General features: G+C 49.5%; 1 non-coding gene across 1 annotated transcript; it reads right to left on the reverse strand.

The window, feature by feature from the left end:
• Positions 1–17,617: 17,617 nt before the first annotated feature.
• LOC149352973 (U1 spliceosomal RNA) lies at positions 17,618–17,778 on the reverse strand. The gene has a single exon (XR_016291976.1). It is a non-coding gene; the product is annotated as a U1 spliceosomal RNA (small nuclear RNA).
• Between the last annotated feature and the right edge of the window lie 866 nt (positions 17,779–18,644).

The following is an 18,644-nucleotide window of genomic DNA, read 5'->3' on the forward strand; positions in this document are numbered from 1 at the left end:
CACGAAACAGCGCGAATTTCGGCACAAGCTACGAACACCCATTCCTTCATACGCGACGAGGTATGTGTAGTCCTTTTGGATTAGATTGGATTGGATTGGAAGTGGACAGGGATATCGCAAAACACCACGTTCCGGGCAGCGTTCACAACTACAATGCAGTAGCCGCTGCGCGAACGCCGTTCGAACGGCCCAATATGGCATCGAGAAGCGCCTGTGCGAGTTTTTAGGTTTGTCTCATTCGGGGCGGCGCCATCAAAGCAAGATTACGATCAAGCACGGAAACTAAAATCGGGTATACATTCCTCGGACTTCTGCATGAATACTATACCCTTCCACACAACGTGTAAGTGTTCCCGAGATAAAAGGACAGCAGTTCTAGAAAGGACTTAGTAGTAATACCACATTTTTTATGGAAAGAGAATTTTTCGTTGTGATCTTTGACACAATTCTGAGCGTACTGCACAAGAGGAGAGCATGCAGAATTCATCATTGCCACCTGTGATACAAATCTGAATGCACTGAACGACAGGAGAATATGCAAAATTCTCAAGAGTGAATGGTGGCGAAAGGCGAGACTGTTCAGGGACATACCTCGGACAAGATGCCGAGGAGGGAAGCCCCGCCATAACCAGCGTTTTTTTCATGAGTGGTGTGCGACAACCGATCAGCTCGGGGAATTCCTAGGGAGCGTCGTTTGCCCAACTCTTTCCAAAGCCACAAGAAGACCACCGGGAGTATAGGAAACCTTCTAGCCCTTGGGGACGTCGTTATAGGTTTCAAGCAGGAAAGGATCTGGCGCCTTAGTGCCTTGTGTCTATAGATGCTTATGCGTTTATAGATTGCCTTGCCTGATTCAAATAAAATTCAGTTGTAAGTTCAGCGCAGTACTTGTCTCTTCTTGCATGTCCTGCTGTCTAGCGCAGTTGAAAAAAATGGCTGAGGCTTAACTTGGTTAAGCCTGGAGAATGCGAAGCATCATCGTGTCGCGTAATTTGGAGGCGCACAACCACAGCGACGGCGCGAGGTGGGCCCCTGTTTCTCCACTGCCGTGACGTCATCGTGTCACGTAGTGTGGCATCATCGTGTCACGTGATTTGGAGGCGCACAACCACAGCGACGGCGCGAGGTGGGCCCCCGTTTCTCCACTGTCGTGACGTCATCGTGTCACGTGGTGTGACGTCATGTATCACGTGATTTGGAGGCGCACAACCACAGCGACGGCGCGAAGTGGGCCCCGTTTCTCCACTGTCGTGACGTCATCGTGTCACATGGTGTGACGTCATGTATCACGTGATGTGGAGGCGCACAACCACAGCGACGGCGCGAGGTGGGCCCCCGTTTCTCTACTGTCGTGACGTCATCGTGTCACGTGGTGTGACGTTATGTAAGACGTGATTTCGAGGCGGATAACCACTGTGAAGGGCTGAAGTGGTAGCTAAAGTAGTATGCTTCGCATAAAAGCTCGTTATGGATTACCAACACGCCCATTCTGCAGTTCTTCCAAGTCATGCTTCGGTGCTGGCTGTCAGCGACGCGGCAATCAATGGTGCTACAAAACACGCTGATGCATAAGGATGTGTCGATATGAATAGTCATTCAGGCTCTCGGTCTTGGACAAGCCGAAGTGTCCAGAGACCCTTAAACTGTTCGCGTTTTCGCTTTCATTGACTTCTGTAAGCGTCAAATGGAACACGAGCAGAACAATAAAATCATGAAAAGCATCACAACTTCTTAGTTGATGGCAATTGAGCAATAGCAACAGTTTATTCTCAGTTTTTTTTTCAAAGGTGGTAATGAACCCCGTTTTGTTTCCCATCCAGGAGATAATACTTCTACGTTTTCATACTCACTATTTCAGTTATCCTGTTCGCTTTGCCTCTGATGTTGACGGTTCAGTAGTGGGCAAACGTCAGAGGTCCCCTCTCGTGTTCCGAATATTGCCACTCTGCATGTGGACGTCATCATGGAGGGTGGTCACCTACCCGTAGTTCAAGGTTTCATGTCTATTTTTATGTCGCGACGCATCGAAGTGTGTAATTGTGAGTCAGTAAAGCACTGATTTCGATGCAATATAACTTCCGTTAGTACCACTAATTTTTGCCTTTAGTGGAAACACTCAATCAATGTGGCTTACTTTTTTCGGGCTGTAACATTCACTTTCGTCAAAGCTGCCAAAAGACAGCTTTTGCTATGGGCACCCGGCCATCATGCACTGCGTGGTGGTGAAATAAACATTATTATTGTTACTACGTTAATTCCCCGTTTATTATGAAGGTGCCTGCACATCATGCCACATCACAAACAAGCCACATCATGCGCTTGCATGACGCCTGACCAAAGACAAGGCCATCGACGACGGATAGAAAGCGATGCTTGGACAAATCGGTTAAGAAATAACCCAGTTCTAAGGTTAACCCAAGCGAAACGCAAGACGCCCGTGTATGTGCAATGCCAGTCACCGTGAAGGAGCCCCAGAGGGTCGAAATGAATCCGCAGCTCTCGTCTTTGGCGTCCCTTATAGTCATGCCCATGTCGCTTTGGGAGTTTAAACCCAAACCACAAATACCAAACACAATACCAGTTCAATACCGATACTTATGAGTTGTCCTAGAGAAAGTTCCCGTCAATTTAAAACGCCTGTAGGGTTACGGTGTCAGTTATTTGCCAGCTTTCTTCGTCGTCCTTGACCTTGTCTTTGGTTGAGTTGAAAGGGAGGAGGGGAGGGGGGAAAGGCGGGCTCAACTAACTTCTGGCTTTTCCGCTTCAAGCAGCCATGGGATTAGTGACATCGAAGAGGGAAAGGGATTGGGGGCCGGGTAATCAGACCCGGAGACATGTCCGAACCTGGCGGTCGAGACACATCTCACATCATTCTAGGTCGGGGCGATCCCTCGCTGCTATCACGTGACTCTTGTGGGGCTCTATACGGCCACTTTTAAGCCATTTAAGCTATGCGCACTCTCTTCCACTCATTTAGGTGCGCGTGGGCAGCTCAGCTGCGCATGACCGAACTGTTGCTCGTCAGATGTGGCATGTGTTCGCTCCGATGAAGGCTTGATAAGGGCAGCGAAGTGGGGCGAGGGGGGGGTTAAAGGGGTAACTGCGGGTGCGCTGTTAAGGCGCGGCCACGCATTCGGCGGCCAGCACGAGTCATCAGGACGCACACGGTTGGCGGGCCGGCACTCTACGAGGATTAAGAGCGAAGATGGAAGTGGCATTTGCAAGGATGTAGACATGTAGACATGTAGACGTGTGCTATTCTTGAAATGAGCTTGTTGTGCACAGATTCACGCAACTGTGGAGGAAGAGGACAACACCGAGAACATTTGTTAAAAAATTTCAACAATTAATATATTTTTCTATTTTCAGTCATTCTACTATTTTACTTAGTTTTTTTATCGCACAAATACCTCCTTGGCATTCACCACCGGAACTTGGCCAATCCCTCAGTGTGGGTATGTGAAATGTTTACTGAGGAGGAGAAGAAGAAGAAGAACATGAACCCTTACGAGGTGTACAGCTCACTGTTCCGCCGAACCACAGCACAGATCCATCGGCTGACGCTGAACCCTGTTCGAGGAGAGGTTATCATGGACCCGGACTCCAGGCCCTCAGGCAGGGGTGCAGAGCAGCAGCTTCCACCACTGGACACTGGAGGCCTGAGGCAACGGCTGGCACCTGAGAACTGGAAGGAACCCTGCAGCTATGAGCAGCAGCAGCGCCTGACGGGCAGCAGCGAGGCTTCGCCTGTGGAGCGCATGACCAGCTGGGAATGCCAAGGAGAGACTGGTCTTCATTGGATCAGGAGAACATCTCTAGACGGTGGTGTTGACAAAAATGAAGACACCCTCAACAACATCTTTGTCATCCTTCAAAACCCTGAAAGCAGGACGGAGCATCGCAAGCAAGCATTGTCAGAGCCATTGCCTCTCAACAAGGATGGCTCACCAGAGCCCTGGGATGAGAACTTCAGAAATGTGCTGCGTTGCCTCGTCGAAAGCCTTGAAGAGCAAGTGGTCCCTGTAAAAGTGGCTGCTCTGCGAGCTTTGGCAGAGTTGCTGAAGAGGCAGCCTCAGCGCTTCCACAACTATGCTGAGTTCACCTTGGTCAAGATCTTTGAAACACTGAAGCAACCTGAAAGAGAGGTGTGCCGAGCTGCTGAGATGTGCTCCATGGAGGCTGCTGCCGCACTTCCTCCCGAGCTGACAATGCGCTTGCTACACTCGCTCACTGGGGAGTCAGATGGCCAAGAAGTTGTCATTGCTGCCATCAAGGTCATGTCCAGGCTTGCGGAGGTGCATCCGAAAAGGATAACTGTAGAACTACTGCCTCAGATGATGCCAGTTTTGCTGAAGGCGTACGATCACAACGAAAGTTCTGTTCGGAAGGCGGCAGTATTCTGCATGGTGACGCTGCACGGCGTGGTTGGCTCTGAATTGATGAGGCCACACTTGGCTTCCGCTTCCCTTACAGGATGGAAGTTGAAGCTTCTAAACTTGTACATCCAGAGAGCACAGGGCAACACCAGCGGAAGCACACCAGGCTTCCCTTCGAATACGGCGTCTTCCTCAAGCAATCCCTGATGACATGAAACATCGCCTAACAAACCTACGCTCCCTGCTTTGCTGATTAACTACCGCGGCTGTGACCCTGTGCCAGTATCACTTGCTCTGTCGGTGGAAATGAACTTTCTGTCCATGGCCTCAGGCGCCTACTTCTTTTTTGTCTTATTTAGCAGACTCTGGCATTTTTTTTTGTCTTTGCTGCAGTGTGCGTTTGCTTCATGACATAGTGCTCCACTTCCAGGTCTCATTGGCTGCTTTCTTCAAAAGAGATATTGATAAAGGTGCTCCTTTGCCGATTAACAAGTTTTGCAATTTTATTGCGTGAATCTGCATAAACACGGTTTTTTCAAGAAGGACGCGTCTGTGTCGTCTTTATACGCTCGCTGGGGCCACGCAGCGGCACATTTCGCCTGTGGTACCCGGCTGCGCGAGGCATTGGTTACTAAAAAAACCAATTTCGCAACCGCCGGGACGTGCTCTTTCGCTTGGCGAACAGGCGACGGCCACTCCGGGCAGGGCTGCTGTTATGAGCTGGACGGTTCCGGCGCGATGGCGTAGCGGTAGGCGGATAAGAACGTAAAAGGGAGAGGGGTATAATTAGTATGGCCACACTGGGCTTTAGTTCACAGTCTGGCAACACTGGGAGTTGCGCAGTCTGGCATCACTGCAGTATGTCAACACTGGCATAGCAGACGACCGGTTCGACTCACGAAATCCTACTGGCCCGCCGCACGTGGTCGGCGTGCGATAGGTAGCGTACGCGACCGCGGGGTGGGGTCCGCGCGGTTTTGAATTGTGTCAGCCGCGGTTAAACGGGGGATACGTATTTATTTTTCCTATTAAAACCCCACAACGCACACGCACGCACACACACACACGCACACACGCAAAAGAAACAGTACGCAGCACTCGGGCTTTTCTCGAGTATCACCTGTTACGTTCGCGTTGGCACGGTACGCGTTCAAGTACGCGATCTAGACTGACCTCCTTTTTCCCAACTTTCTCTGAAGGGTTGCCATTTCGGCTTTAGCACTAGCACAGCAAGCTCACAACACCGACAGAGACAACCGACACGATCGATCATGCAAAAATTTTGTCGGAGACCGAAATGCACTGTGAACGCTCTATCCATGCACACGGCCGTATCTCTTCGAAAACATATACCTCTGTGGGATCGCGTTTTACAGATTCACATTATTTGCTGCCACTTATCGCCAGAGACACAACATGCCGTCGCCTAGACGTGTTCATTGCTGATGGCCAAGGAGATAGCTGGAAGAAACGCGGCACATAAAAAGCGAGACGACCGGTGGCACCTCCGGAGGGCGCGGCGCTGCTTACCTGCTAAATAATGGCAAAGTCACCAATGTACTTACCTGTCGTAATAGATAAGCACGGCGCCAACACGTTCCCCTTTGTCACCGACATTGGCGACAGAGGAACAGTCCGCCTTCTTCAAAGTAGATTCTGTAAAGACGTTTGTCTGCTAGCGCGATTTTGACAGAATCGAAAGTCACGCCATCGCCAGAGATTCCGTCTGATAGTCTCTGGTGCCCTTAGAGAATGTAAAAATTAAGTTCTCAGCCTCCAAGACGCGATTAGACCCCACGAAACAGCGCGAATTTCGGCACAAGCTACGAACACCCATTCCTTCATCCGCGACGAGGTATGCGTAGACCTTTTGGATTAGATTGAATTGGATTGGATGTCGGCAGGGACATCGAAAAACACCACGTTCCGGGCAGCGTTCACAACTACAATGCAGTAGCCGCTGCTCCAACGCCGTACGAACAGCTCAATATGGCATCGAGAAGCGCCTGTGCGAGTTTTTAGGTTTGTCTCATTCGGGGCGCCGCCAGCAAAGCAAGATTGCGATCAAGCACGGAAACTCAAATCGTGTGTACATTCCTCGGACTACTGCATGAATACTACACCCTTCCACACAACGTGTAAGTGTTCCTGAGATAAAACGACAGAAGTTCTAGAAAGGACTTAGTATAATACCACATTTTTTATGGAACAATAATTTTTCGTTGTCATCTTTGACACAATTCTGAGCGTACTGCACAACAGGAGAGCATGCAGAATTCATCATTGCCATCTGTGATACAAATCTGAATGCACTGAACGACAGGAGAATATGCAAAATTCTCAAGAGCGAATGGTGGCGAAAGGCGAGACTGTTCAGGGACATACCTCGGACAAGATGCCGAGGAGGGAAGCCCCGCCATAACCAGCATTTTTTTCATGAGTGGTGTGCGACAACCGATCAGCTCGGGGAATTCCTAGGGAGCGTCGTTTGCCCAACTCTTTCCAAAGCTACAAGAGGACCACCGGGAGTATAGGAAACCTTCTGGCCCTTGGGGACGTCGTTTTAGGTTTCAAGCAGGAAATGATCTGGCGCCTTAGTGCCTGGTGTCTATAGATGCTTATGCGTTTATAGATTGACTTGCCTGATTCAAATAAAATTCATTTGTAAGTTCAGCGCAGTACTTGTCTCTTCTTGCATGTCCTGCTGTCTAGCGCTGTTGAAAAAAATGGCTGAGGCTTAACTTGGTTAAGGCTGGAGAATGCGAAGCATCATCGTGTCGCGTAATTTGGAGGCGCACAACCACAGCGACGGCGCGAGGTGGGCCCCCGTTTCTCCACTGCCGTGACGTCGTCGTGTCACGTAGTGTGGCATCATCGTGTCACATGATTTGGAGGCGCACAACCACAGCGACGGCGCGAGGTGGGCCCCCGTTTCTCCACTGTCGTGACGTCATCGTGTCACGTGGTGTGACTACATGTATCACGTGATTTGGAGGCGCACAACCACAGCGACAGCGCGAAGTGGGCCCCCGTTTCTCCACTGTCGTGACGTCATCGTGTCACGTGGTGTGACGTCATGTATCACGTGATTTGGAGGCGCACAACCACAGCGACGGCGCGAGGTGGGCCCCCGTTTCTCTACTGTCGTGACGTCATCGTGTCACGTGGTATGACGTCATGTATCACGTGATTTGGAGGCGCATAACCACGGTGAAGGGCTGAAGTGGTAGCTAAAGTAGTATGCTTCGCATAAAAGCTCGTTATGGATTACCAACACGCCCATTCTGCAGTTCTTCCAAGTCATGCTTCGGTGCTGGCTGTCGGCGACGCTGCAATCAATGGTGCTACAAAACACGTATATGCATAAGGATGTGTCGATATGAATAGTCATTCAGGCTTTCGGCCTTGGACAAGCCGAAGTGTCCAGAGCCCCTTAAACTGTTCGCGTTTTCGCTTTCATTGACTTCTGTAAGCGTCAAATGGAACACGAGCTGAACAATAAAATCATGAAAAGCATCACAAGTTCTTAGTTGATGGCAATTGAGCAATAGCAACAGTTTATTCTCAGTTTTTTTTCTTCAAAGGTGGTAATGAACCCCGTTTAGTTTCCCATCCAGGAGATAATACTTCTGCGTTTTCACACTCACTATTTCAGTTATCCTGTTCGCGTTGCCTCTGATGTTGACGGTTCAGTTGTGGGCAAACGTCAGAGGTCCCCTCTCGTGTTCCGAATCTTGCCACTCTTCATGTGGACGTCATCATGGAGGGTGGTCACCTACCCGTAGTTCAAGGTTTCATGTCTATTTTTATGTCGCGACGCATCGAAGTGTGTAATTGTGAGTCAGTAAAGCACTGATTTCGATGCAATATAACTTCCGTTAGAACCACTAATTTGTGCCTTTAGTGGAATCACTCAATCAATGTGGCTTACTTTTTTCGGGCTGTAACATTCACTTTCGTCAAAGCTGCCAAAAGACAGCTTTTGCTATGGGCACCAGGCCATCATGTACTGCGTGGTGGTGAAATAAACATTATTATTGTAACTACGTTAATTTCCCGTTTATTATGAAGGTGCCTGCACATCATGCCACATCACAAACAAGCCACATCATGCGTTTGCATGACGCCTGACCAAAGACAAGGCCAACGACGACGGATAGAAAGCGATGCTTGGACAAATCGGTTAAGAAATAACCCAGTTCTAAGGTTAACCCAAGCGAAACGCAAGGCGGCCGTGTATGTGCAATGCCAGTCACCGTGAAAGAGCCCGAGGGGGTCGAAATGAATCCGCAGCTCTCGTCTATGGCGTCCCTTATAGTCATGCCCATGTCGCTTTGGGACTTTAAACCCCAAACCACAAATACCAAACACAATACCACTTCAATATCGATACTTATGAGTTGTCCTAGACAAAGTTCCCGTCAATTTAAAACGCCTGTAGGGTTACGGTGTCAGTTATTTGTCAGCTGTCTTCGTCGTCCTTGACCTTGTCTTTGGTAGAGTTGAAAGGGAGGAGGGGAGGGGGGAAAGGCGGGCTAAACTAACTTCTGGCTTTTCCGCTTCAAGAAGCCATGGGATTAGTGACATCGAAGAGGGAAAGGGATTGGGGGTCGGGTAACCAGACCCGGAGACATGTCCGAACCTGGCGGGCGAGACACATCTCACATCATTCTGGGTCAGGGGATCCCTCGCTGGTCTCACGTGACTCTTGTGGGGCTCTATACGGCCACTTTTAAGCTATCTAAACTATGCGCACTCTCTTCCACTCATCTAGGTGCGCGTGGGCAGCTCAGCTGCGTATGACCGAACTGTTGTTCGTCAGATGTGGCATGTGTTCGCTCCGATGAAGGCTTGATAAGGGCAGCGAAGTGGCGCGAGGGGGGGGGGGATTAAAGGGGTAACTGCGGGTGCGCTGCTAAGGCGCGGCCACGCATTCGGCGGCCAGCACGAGCCATCAGGACGCACACGGTTGGCGGGCCGGCACTCTACGAGGATTAAGAGCGAAGATGGAAGTGGCATCTGCAAGGATGTAGACATGTAGACATGTAGACGTGTGCTATTCTTGAAATGAGCTTGTTATGCACAGATTCACGCAACTGTGGAGGAAGAGGAAGAGGACAACACCGAGAACATTTGTTAAAACATTTCAACAATTAATATATTTTTCTATTTTCAGTCATTCTACTATTTTACTTAGTTTTTTTATCGCACATATACCTCCTTGGCATTCCCCACCGTAACTTGGCCAATCCCTCCGCGTGGGTATGTGAAATGTTTACTGAGGAGAAGAAGAAGAAGAACATGAACTCTGATGAGGTGTACAGCTCACTGCTGCGCGGAGCCACAGCCCAGATCCATCGGCTGGCGCTGGACCCTGTTCGAGGAGACGTTGGCATGGACCCGGACTCCAGCCCCTCAGGCAAGGGTGCAGAGCAGCAGCTTCCACCACTGGACACTGGAGGCCTGAGGCAACGGCTGGCACGTGAGAACTGGAAGGAACCCTGCAGCTATGAGCAGCAGCAGCGCCTGACGGGCAGCAGCGAGGCTTCGCCTGTCAAGCGCATGGCCAGCTCGGAATACGAAGGGGAGACTGGTCTTCATCGGATCAGGAGAACATCTCAAGACGGTGGTGTTGCCAAAGGTGAGGACACCCTCAACAACATCTTTGCCATCCTTCAAAACCCGAACAGCAGGACGGAGCATCACAAGCAAGCTTTGTCAGAGCTCATGCCTCTCACCAACGTTGGCTCACCAGAGCTCTGGGATGAGAACTTCAGAAATGTGCTGCGTTGCGTCATAGAAAACCTTGAAGAGCAAGAGGTCCCTGTAAAAGTGGCTGCTCTGCGAGCTTTGGCAGAGTTGCTGAAGAGGCAGCCTCAGCACTTCCACAACTATGCTGAGTTCATCTTGGTCAAGATCTTTGGAACTCTGAAGCAATCTCAGGGAGAGGTGTGCCGTGCTGCGGAGATGTGCTCCATGGAGGCTGCTGCCGCACTGCCTCCCGAGGAGACAATGCGCTTGCTGCACTCGCTCATTCGGGAGTCAGATGATCAAGATGCGGTCATTGCTGCCATCAAGGTGATGTCCAGGCTTGCGGAGGTGCATCCGAAAAGGATAACTGTAGAGCTCTTGCCTCAGATGATGCCAGTTTTGCTGAAGGCGTACGATCACAACGAAAGTTCTGTTCGGAAGGCGGCAGTATTCTGCATGGTGACGCTGCATGGCGTGGTTGGCTCTGAATTGATGAGGCCACACTTGGCTTCCCTTACAGGATGCAAGTTGAAGTTTCTGAACTTCTATATCCAGAGAGCACAGGGCAACAGCAGCGGAAGCACACCAGGCTCCCCTTCGAACACGGCGTCTTCCTCAAGCAATCCCTGATGACATGAAACATCGCCTAACAAACCCACGCTCCCTGCTTTGCCGATTAACTACCATGGCTGTGACCCTGTGCCAGTATCACTTGCTGTGTCGGTGGAAATGAACTTTCTGTCCATGGCCTCAGGCGCCTACTTTTTTTTCTGTCTTCTTTAGCAGACTCTGGCATTTTTTGTCTTTGCTGCAGTGTGCGTCTTCTTCATGACATAGTGCTCCACTTCCACGTCTCATTGGCTGCTTTCTTCAAAAGAGATATTGGTAAAGGTGCTCCTTTGCCGATTAACAAGTTTTACAATTTTATTGCGTGAATGTGCATAAACACGCTTATTTCAAGAAGCACGCGTCTGTCTCGTCTTTATACGCTCGCTCGTCTTTATACATTTCGCCTGTGGTACCTGCATGCGCGAGACATTGGTTACTAAAAAACCAATTTCACAACCGCCGGGACGTGCTCTTTCGCTTGGCGAACAGGCGACGGCCACTCCGGGCAGGGCTGCCCCTTACAAAAATGACTTTTGAGCTTCAGTTGACGCCTTGTTGAGCTCCTGTTGAATCAACTGGAAACCAACACGAACTCAATGTATGTTGAGCCTACTCAACACCTGCTACACGTAATTTTTGTTGAGCGTAGTCAAGAGATTTACTGTTGAGCAATTCCTGTTGAATTTAGGTTGAATCATCTCAAGGCAGCCGTTTCTAAGCCTAACTAAATGAAATCATTTCGACTTGCATCGTGTAAACAGAACCTGATCACATTACACATATTAAGAACACATGCAGCACCCGTTAAAACTCTCATAAACCGCTCGAAGTCATTTTCTTGCATAGAAAAAAGTGCTAGTAGTGCAATGTGCTCATTCAGGCATACCTACTTTAGAGGATTCGTATGGGCTCTCATAAAAAAGGGCGTTTAATTAATGCTTTATTTATGTTGTTTATGAATGAATCAAGGTCGTCAAATAATAGACCGTTTCATATGAACTTGATTACTTCTACTACACGTAAAATAAATAAATATCAATAGTAATAACTGATATAACTTTGCTGATCGGTAGGCCACAACCTGCGCAGGTCCGGACGCCCCTGAGTGGGACTATATAAGGGCGAAGCCGAGGTTAAGATCGTAAGATGAACTCTTAGTCAGTTTATTCTGTAGCCTCGTGCAGTACTGTACCATGCTCTTTATCTGATGGATGTGTAGGGCTAGAGTGTATGTATGTATATTTATATACATACGTGTTTGTGCGTATATGTGGAGCACTACGTCACAGGGGATGACAGCTTGACGTTAACGAGAAATTGCTGCAATAAATATCAATATACCGCCGAAAAGTGCCTTGGTAGTCGGTCCATCTGGCGCAATACGAATGTATTCCCAGGATTTTTTTGCTTTTTTATCCCAGCCAAGATTCAGAATGGCGTGTTGATTCACTCCTGTAATTCCAACATGAATTCAACATGAACGCAAAGCAGAAATTTCATTGAGAATGCTCAACTCTAGCACAGTGGCCACTTTTCCAATGAATTTCAACTCGGCCTCAATAATTCACCAACACTTGCCCATCCTGGCCACAACAAAAATTCAACATGGCGTGTTGAGTCTGCTCATGAGAACTTCAACACTGTCTCAAGAAGCATTTTTGTAAGGGTCTGCTATGAGCTGGACGGTTCCGGCGCGATAGCGCAGCGGTGGGCGGATAAAAATGTAAAAGGGAGAGGGGTATAACTAGTATGGCCACACTGGGTTTTAGTTCACAGTCTGGCAACACTGAGAGTTGCGCAGTCTGGCAACACTGTATTATGGCAACACTGGCATAGCAGACGACGGGTACGACTCACGAAATCCTACTGGCCCGCCGTGATCGGCGTGCGCTCGGTAGCGTACGCGACCTCGGGGTGGGGTCCGCGCGGTTTTGAACTGTGTCAGCCGCGGTTAAACGGGGGTTACGTATTTATTTCCCCTATTAAAACCCCACAGCGCACACGCACGCACACACACACAGGTACACGCAAAAGAAAGAGTACGCAGCACTCGGGCTTTTGGCGAGTATCACCTGTTACGTTCGCGTTGGCACGGTACGCGTTCAAGTACGCGATCTAGACTGACCCCCTTTTTCCCAACTTTCTCTGAAGGGTTGCCATTTCGGCTTCAGCGCTAGCACAGCAAGCTCACAATACCGACAGAGACAACCGACACGATCGATCATGCAAAAATTTTGTCGGAGACTAAAATGCGCTATGAACGCTCTATCCATGCACACGGCCGTATCTCTTCGAAAACATATACCTCTGTGGGATCGCGTTTTACAGATTCACATCAAGCCCAGCTTTCCGGGACAAGGGCGTTTAGTTCGGCAGACTGCCACCACGGGCCGCTTCACCCTGAACTCCTCCTCTCTCTTTTCTTTTCCCCTTTCCTGCCTCACGTAGCCGCTCGCGGGCAGACGGGAGGAAACACCGCGGGGGGGGGGGGGGGGGTTGGGCGGTCGGGTGAACCTTTGTTCGGAATACCTTCAACATTGTGGGAGGAGGGGGAGCAGGAAGGGCTCTGCGGGGAAAGAAAAGTACCAATGCGGCGTGAAGCCTTCTCTGCGCCTGACAAACGCATGCTCAGTAGTCGGATACTGAGAAGGGCGCCTTGTGGGACAAGAAAGATGGGACAGAAAAGGCAAGATGGTTGACGGGCTTGTTGCATCGCTTGAGCGGGCGAGGATGCTTTCCGCGATTTTTTCTTACGAGTTGTAAGGTCTCCAAAAGGTGCTTGCAGGATTTTGAGGAAAGAAAAAACTATACATCCCGGTAGAAACATGACGCAGTGGTACACAGTGTGCCGTGTCTCTCCGGCGCCGTATTTTTCGCCACACACGCGCTATGCTACACATACGCACGCACACCCGCACGAACGCAAGCTGGAGCACCGAAAGCACACGTAGCGTGCGTCTGCATATCTGTGCCGTGTCATGTGGCCGATTGAGTAAATATCGCACTGGCAATATGCGCTGAATTTTGAGAAAACAACTATAATCGCAAAATCAAGGAAAAAGTACGTAAGAGAAATGTTGTTAGCCTTCTTTATGGTGACAGCGACTAAGGGATAAGTGAGCACGCTGTCTGTCTCATCGACCAAGTAAAATTATAGTAACAGAAATCAGAGAGTGAAGGAAAACGAGGAATTCGTTTCCTACACTCCGGCCATGCGATGAGGTGATATATTTTGTTTTTGTGCAATGCTGTTCACCTGTGGCCATGAATGTATTGTTCAAGCGTGTATCAATACAGGCATGCATTTCGAGGCTACACCTTCGACTTGACGCAAGAAGTCACCCGGAAAAAAAAAGTACTTCTGGAATAATTTCAAGTTTCATCGTGTTTCTAACCTCTTTTAAGTGCGCAACCATAAAAGTGTGTGGCTTTGTGAACAGCTCGACTATAACCATAAGTCACCAGTGCATGTCTCTAGGAGTCACTTGCAAGAATTAGCGCTCTACCCTGAGCGGCGGGAAGCGACTGCATCATGGCAGAAAAGCAACACGAAAAGTCTAGAAACGGAGCCAACAGACAGAAACACTAAATGGATGGCCTAGGCTGTACAGTAAAACGGAGTTGTCGACATGAAGGGGAACAGAGGAGAAATTAGTAGTCCGAAGAGGCGCACTTTCGCCTGGCTCCGCAAACGCCACGACAAAGCGACAGCGGTCCGGGACATCTGTCGCGGTGAAGAGGCGCCGAGATCACCTTCGCAAACAGCGACCGAGAGCTGAGAAGCGACGTTCATTTCATGCAGTAGCGTTTCCAGCATGTAGTCTAGCCAAGCCATCACCACACGCCCTTGGACACTTGGTCATAGAAGACAGAACACTAAATGATGTTCCTCTTGAAGTTTCCCTCACGCGGAAGGCGTCCGGGGCGACAGCGCGTAATGCAAGCGCAACGAAACAAATTCATAAAGGTTTCTGTAGTGACAACGCTCGATATACAGGGTGTCCCAGCTAACTTGGACCAAGATTTATAAAAAACTAAGCGTTCTTCAGAGCTGAAATCGAGTGGATGTTATTGAGGTGTATCTAAAGTTAGAGTACCATTTTTTCCCTCCTCCTATTTGAATAATTAGTCGAGATAAATAAATTAACTTTTTAAATATAGCTTGAAACGTTCAGACGTCAATAGGAAGGTTGTGGAGTTCCGCAAATATCGTCCAACCCAAGCACTTCCATCGAGATAGACCTAGCGTGGCCATTTTTTTTCGGGAAAAACGAAAGCCCGCGAATTTTAAAATATACCACGTGACAGCTCGCTCTGTGCGCCCGGATGCGCCGCGATTACAGCGCTCTTATCCGTGCTTCGTTAGAAACATCACCCGCTTCGGGCCTTTCGTGCTGCCCAAGACAGGGCTTCGCGATGTGCTTGGTTCCAAGATAAGCGCCAGTGGGTACGGGCGGCGGAAAGAAAGCGCGGCTCCTGTTTTTCAGCGTAATTCACACGACGTTATCAGGCTTGTTATATGCGTCTTTGCTTGTTGGGATCTTGCTCCCAAATTCAAACTCATGAGATTGTCATCGTTCTTCCGCAAGCATTCTGCTAACGTGAGTGTGCAGTTATTACCCTCAGAAACGGGAGCCGCGCTTTCTTTCAACTCCCGCCCGAACCCTCTGGCGCTTATCTTGGAACCAAGCACATAGCGAAGCCCTGCCTTTCGGCAGCACGAAAGGGCCGAAGCGGGTGATGTTTCTTACAAAGCACTGATGAGAGCGCTGTAATCGCGGCGCATCCGGGCGCACGGAGCGCTCTGTCACGTGGTATTTTTTAAACTCCGCGGGCTTTCGTTTTTCCTTAATAAAAACGGCCACGCTAAGTCTATCTCGTCGGAAGTGCCTGGGTTGGATCTTATTCGTGGAGCTCCACAACCTTCCTATTGACGCCTGAACGTTTCAAGCTATATTTAAAAAGTTAATTTATTTATCGCGACTAATTATTAAAATAGGAGAACCGAAAAAATGGTACTGTAACTTTAGATAAACATCAACAATATCCACGCGATTTCAGTTCTGAAGAACGCTTAGTTTTTTTATAAACCTTGGTCCAAGTTAGCTGGGACACCCTGTATATACATTGCTACAAAACACGGCACACTACCCATGCATTAATGCAATGTGGTAGTCCAGGTGTAGCACGGATTGGAACAGTTTCTAATGCAAGAGCATTATACTCCTGCCATACTGGAGCGTTTAGTGCCACTTTCAACAAGTGACATTTGCTTAAAGTGTCATTTGCGCACTGTCACACGATGAGCTTTAGTGACACTCGCTGCAGAACGCACTTTCCTCGCTGTGAGTTTGGTGGGCTCCCTCAACTTGGTCCGGCAAAGCGAGAGGGTAGCCTGAACAGCAGTTATCCGGCATTAAAAAATTTGCTCTGAGAATTAAAAATCTCCATCTTATTTTCATGATTGCGCATTTTAATGAAAGCTTGTTTTAATTCATATGCAAATAAAGACAATGCGCACACTTGAACAGCTACTCTCGCTTTGCTGACGGCGACCCCCTTCCGCGGTAGGCCTGATGAGTCCACTGGGTGTGTGTACGCAATTTCGGTGATTGGGGAGAGCGAATTCTCAAGTTTCAGCGAACCCAAATGTACAGTGAGTGTAGTTTTGCCACAGGTGACCTGAAATCGACTGTCGCTTACATTACAGGGCGCGCATGCACTGAACGGGATGCGCCGTTGGGACTCGGACTGCCGCTCCTCCCTCTAGACACCTCCCCAGAGGCTGCAGAGGAAGCCGCCATTGCACTTGCTATCACCCGCATGGAAGCCCGGTATATTATAAGTGACTCTAAAACTGCGATTCTAAATTTTCCTCGAGGCCGAGTCCACCTCCCTGCTTTTGACATACTGGACTCGCCCGATGCACCCCCACCCCTCCAAGTGGAGCTGATATGGGTGCCTGCGCACTCTGGGAATCCCGGAAACGAGGCCGCCAACCTTTTATCCCGAGGTTCTTAAAACCAGGCTCAGGTGGCCTCGGATCGGGGATTCACGAAGGAGCGCATGCACTCATTCAGTGAGCTGACGCAGGCATACAGAGCTCACGCAAGCTCTACCCCCCGCCCCACCCCTCCCTAGATAGCAAGCGCGCAACACTCTGGCGCAGACTTCAGACACACACTCTCCCCTTACCCCAGCCCACTATCATCCCTCCTTCCCCACTCCTGCATGCGCCCTATGCTCAGAACCCTTCGCTTCTGCCCTCCACATCATTTCACTCTGCCCGGCGGACCCTTCCCCGCGGGACCTAGAGAACCTCAAGACCTGGGAGGACTGGGAGACCCTGCTGCGCTCGGAGGACCCGGCCGTGCCCACCATCGCCACCGGCCGGGCTGCCAGCGTTATGAACCTTAGGAACATAAACACTTGAGTGTAGTGGGGTCGTGCCCCGAATTCCTCTTACAATATAGTTTTCCTCTCTCTCTAGGCCCCGCGGGTGAGGGTCCGCCAGGCAGACGGAGAGTATGTGGAGGGAAGAGGCGAAAGGTTTTGGGCACAGGGTGTAGGCAGGAGGGGGGTAGGAGGGATGATAGTGGTCAGGGGTGAGTAAGAGTGTGTTCGATGCAACGCCCGCCGCGTATATCTCCGGCAGATGCGCGTGCTGTGACGCGTTGAACTCTCTCTACGTTCGCCGCATGACCAGTACTCGCCACGAGCCGAAGAAGAGGAAGTGGCAGCATCACGTGCTAAAGAAACGTTACGATGTATTCTTTATTGTCGCATGCGGGTAACGAAACAGCTAATTTCGAACAATAATAGTTCGCTTAATGGAAACTGTTAAAGTAGCTTAATTCTGATTTTTGCATTTGAACAAGGTAAGGGGGCCGCGCGCACGCAGCCCCCACTACCAAAAATTACATGCCCCATCTGCCTCGATTGAAGCAGTGGCAGGCGTCAGCGTGGGCCCAGTGCAATGCCCACGCCTCTTCCTGGAGGCTCCTCCGTCATGACCAAGGATACCTCAGCACCCGGTAAAAATGCCGACCAGCTGCAATGCCCGGCAAGCCCATTAACTGCGACCACCATATCGTTGCCAGTGAGTTCTGTGTTATAAATAAATATGAAACCCGACAACAAAGAGCTTAAGCACCAATTTCAAGCTCTTTAGCTATTAAAAGTCATTTAACGTTGGAACTTAATTTACTGCACTGCTTGCGGAGCCTCAAACAGAAATTAAGTCGTTTAAACGTACCCGAAAGACTTTAATATGTCTGCATTCTTCCAGCAGCCATGGCGCCACCATTTTTGTCTTCTTCCTCCTTTCTTTATATTTTTGCTTGGTTAAAAATGGAACGGTAATAAAAGAAGGCAAAGCTGGCCCCTCTACTAATCGTACAGCCATCGCGAAAAGCGTCAGAGGCGGCTGCACCTTTTTCATGATTGGAACTATTTAATTAATTCTCATTGGTGTAGTTGACATGAGCGAAACGGAATCGGACAGATTCTTTGTTGGCATGCAGTAATCAGTAATTACAGGCTTTCCTCCATGCTTCGCTACATTGCTGAAATACGCATTCATTGCGCACGCCAAAAGCTGCCGAGCCGCACGCTGGCTGTGTTAGAAATTCTTTCATATTGATATTCATATTTCCACGCGGTGGTGACAGTGCCGTGAATAGATTAGCAGGCTGATGCAACACTGAAATTAAATCTTTATTGAGCTGACTTGCGCCCACAAAGAATTGAACAACTCGACGACAGCAACAAGTGTGCTCCTTAGAAAAAACAGCGCTAAGACGAAGGACATCGAAGAACAGAATGTCTGCCGCTCTCGGCCGCGTTCAATTCAAAGCTGAGAAAGCACTTTCGAGACACGGTGCTCAAAGCAACAACCACCACAATCTC

Source organism: Amblyomma mixtum, chromosome 3 (assembly GCF_055824585.1).
Source record: "Amblyomma mixtum isolate Tamu chromosome 3, ASM5582458v1, whole genome shotgun sequence".
Lineage (NCBI taxonomy): Eukaryota > Metazoa > Arthropoda > Arachnida > Ixodida > Ixodidae > Amblyomma > Amblyomma mixtum.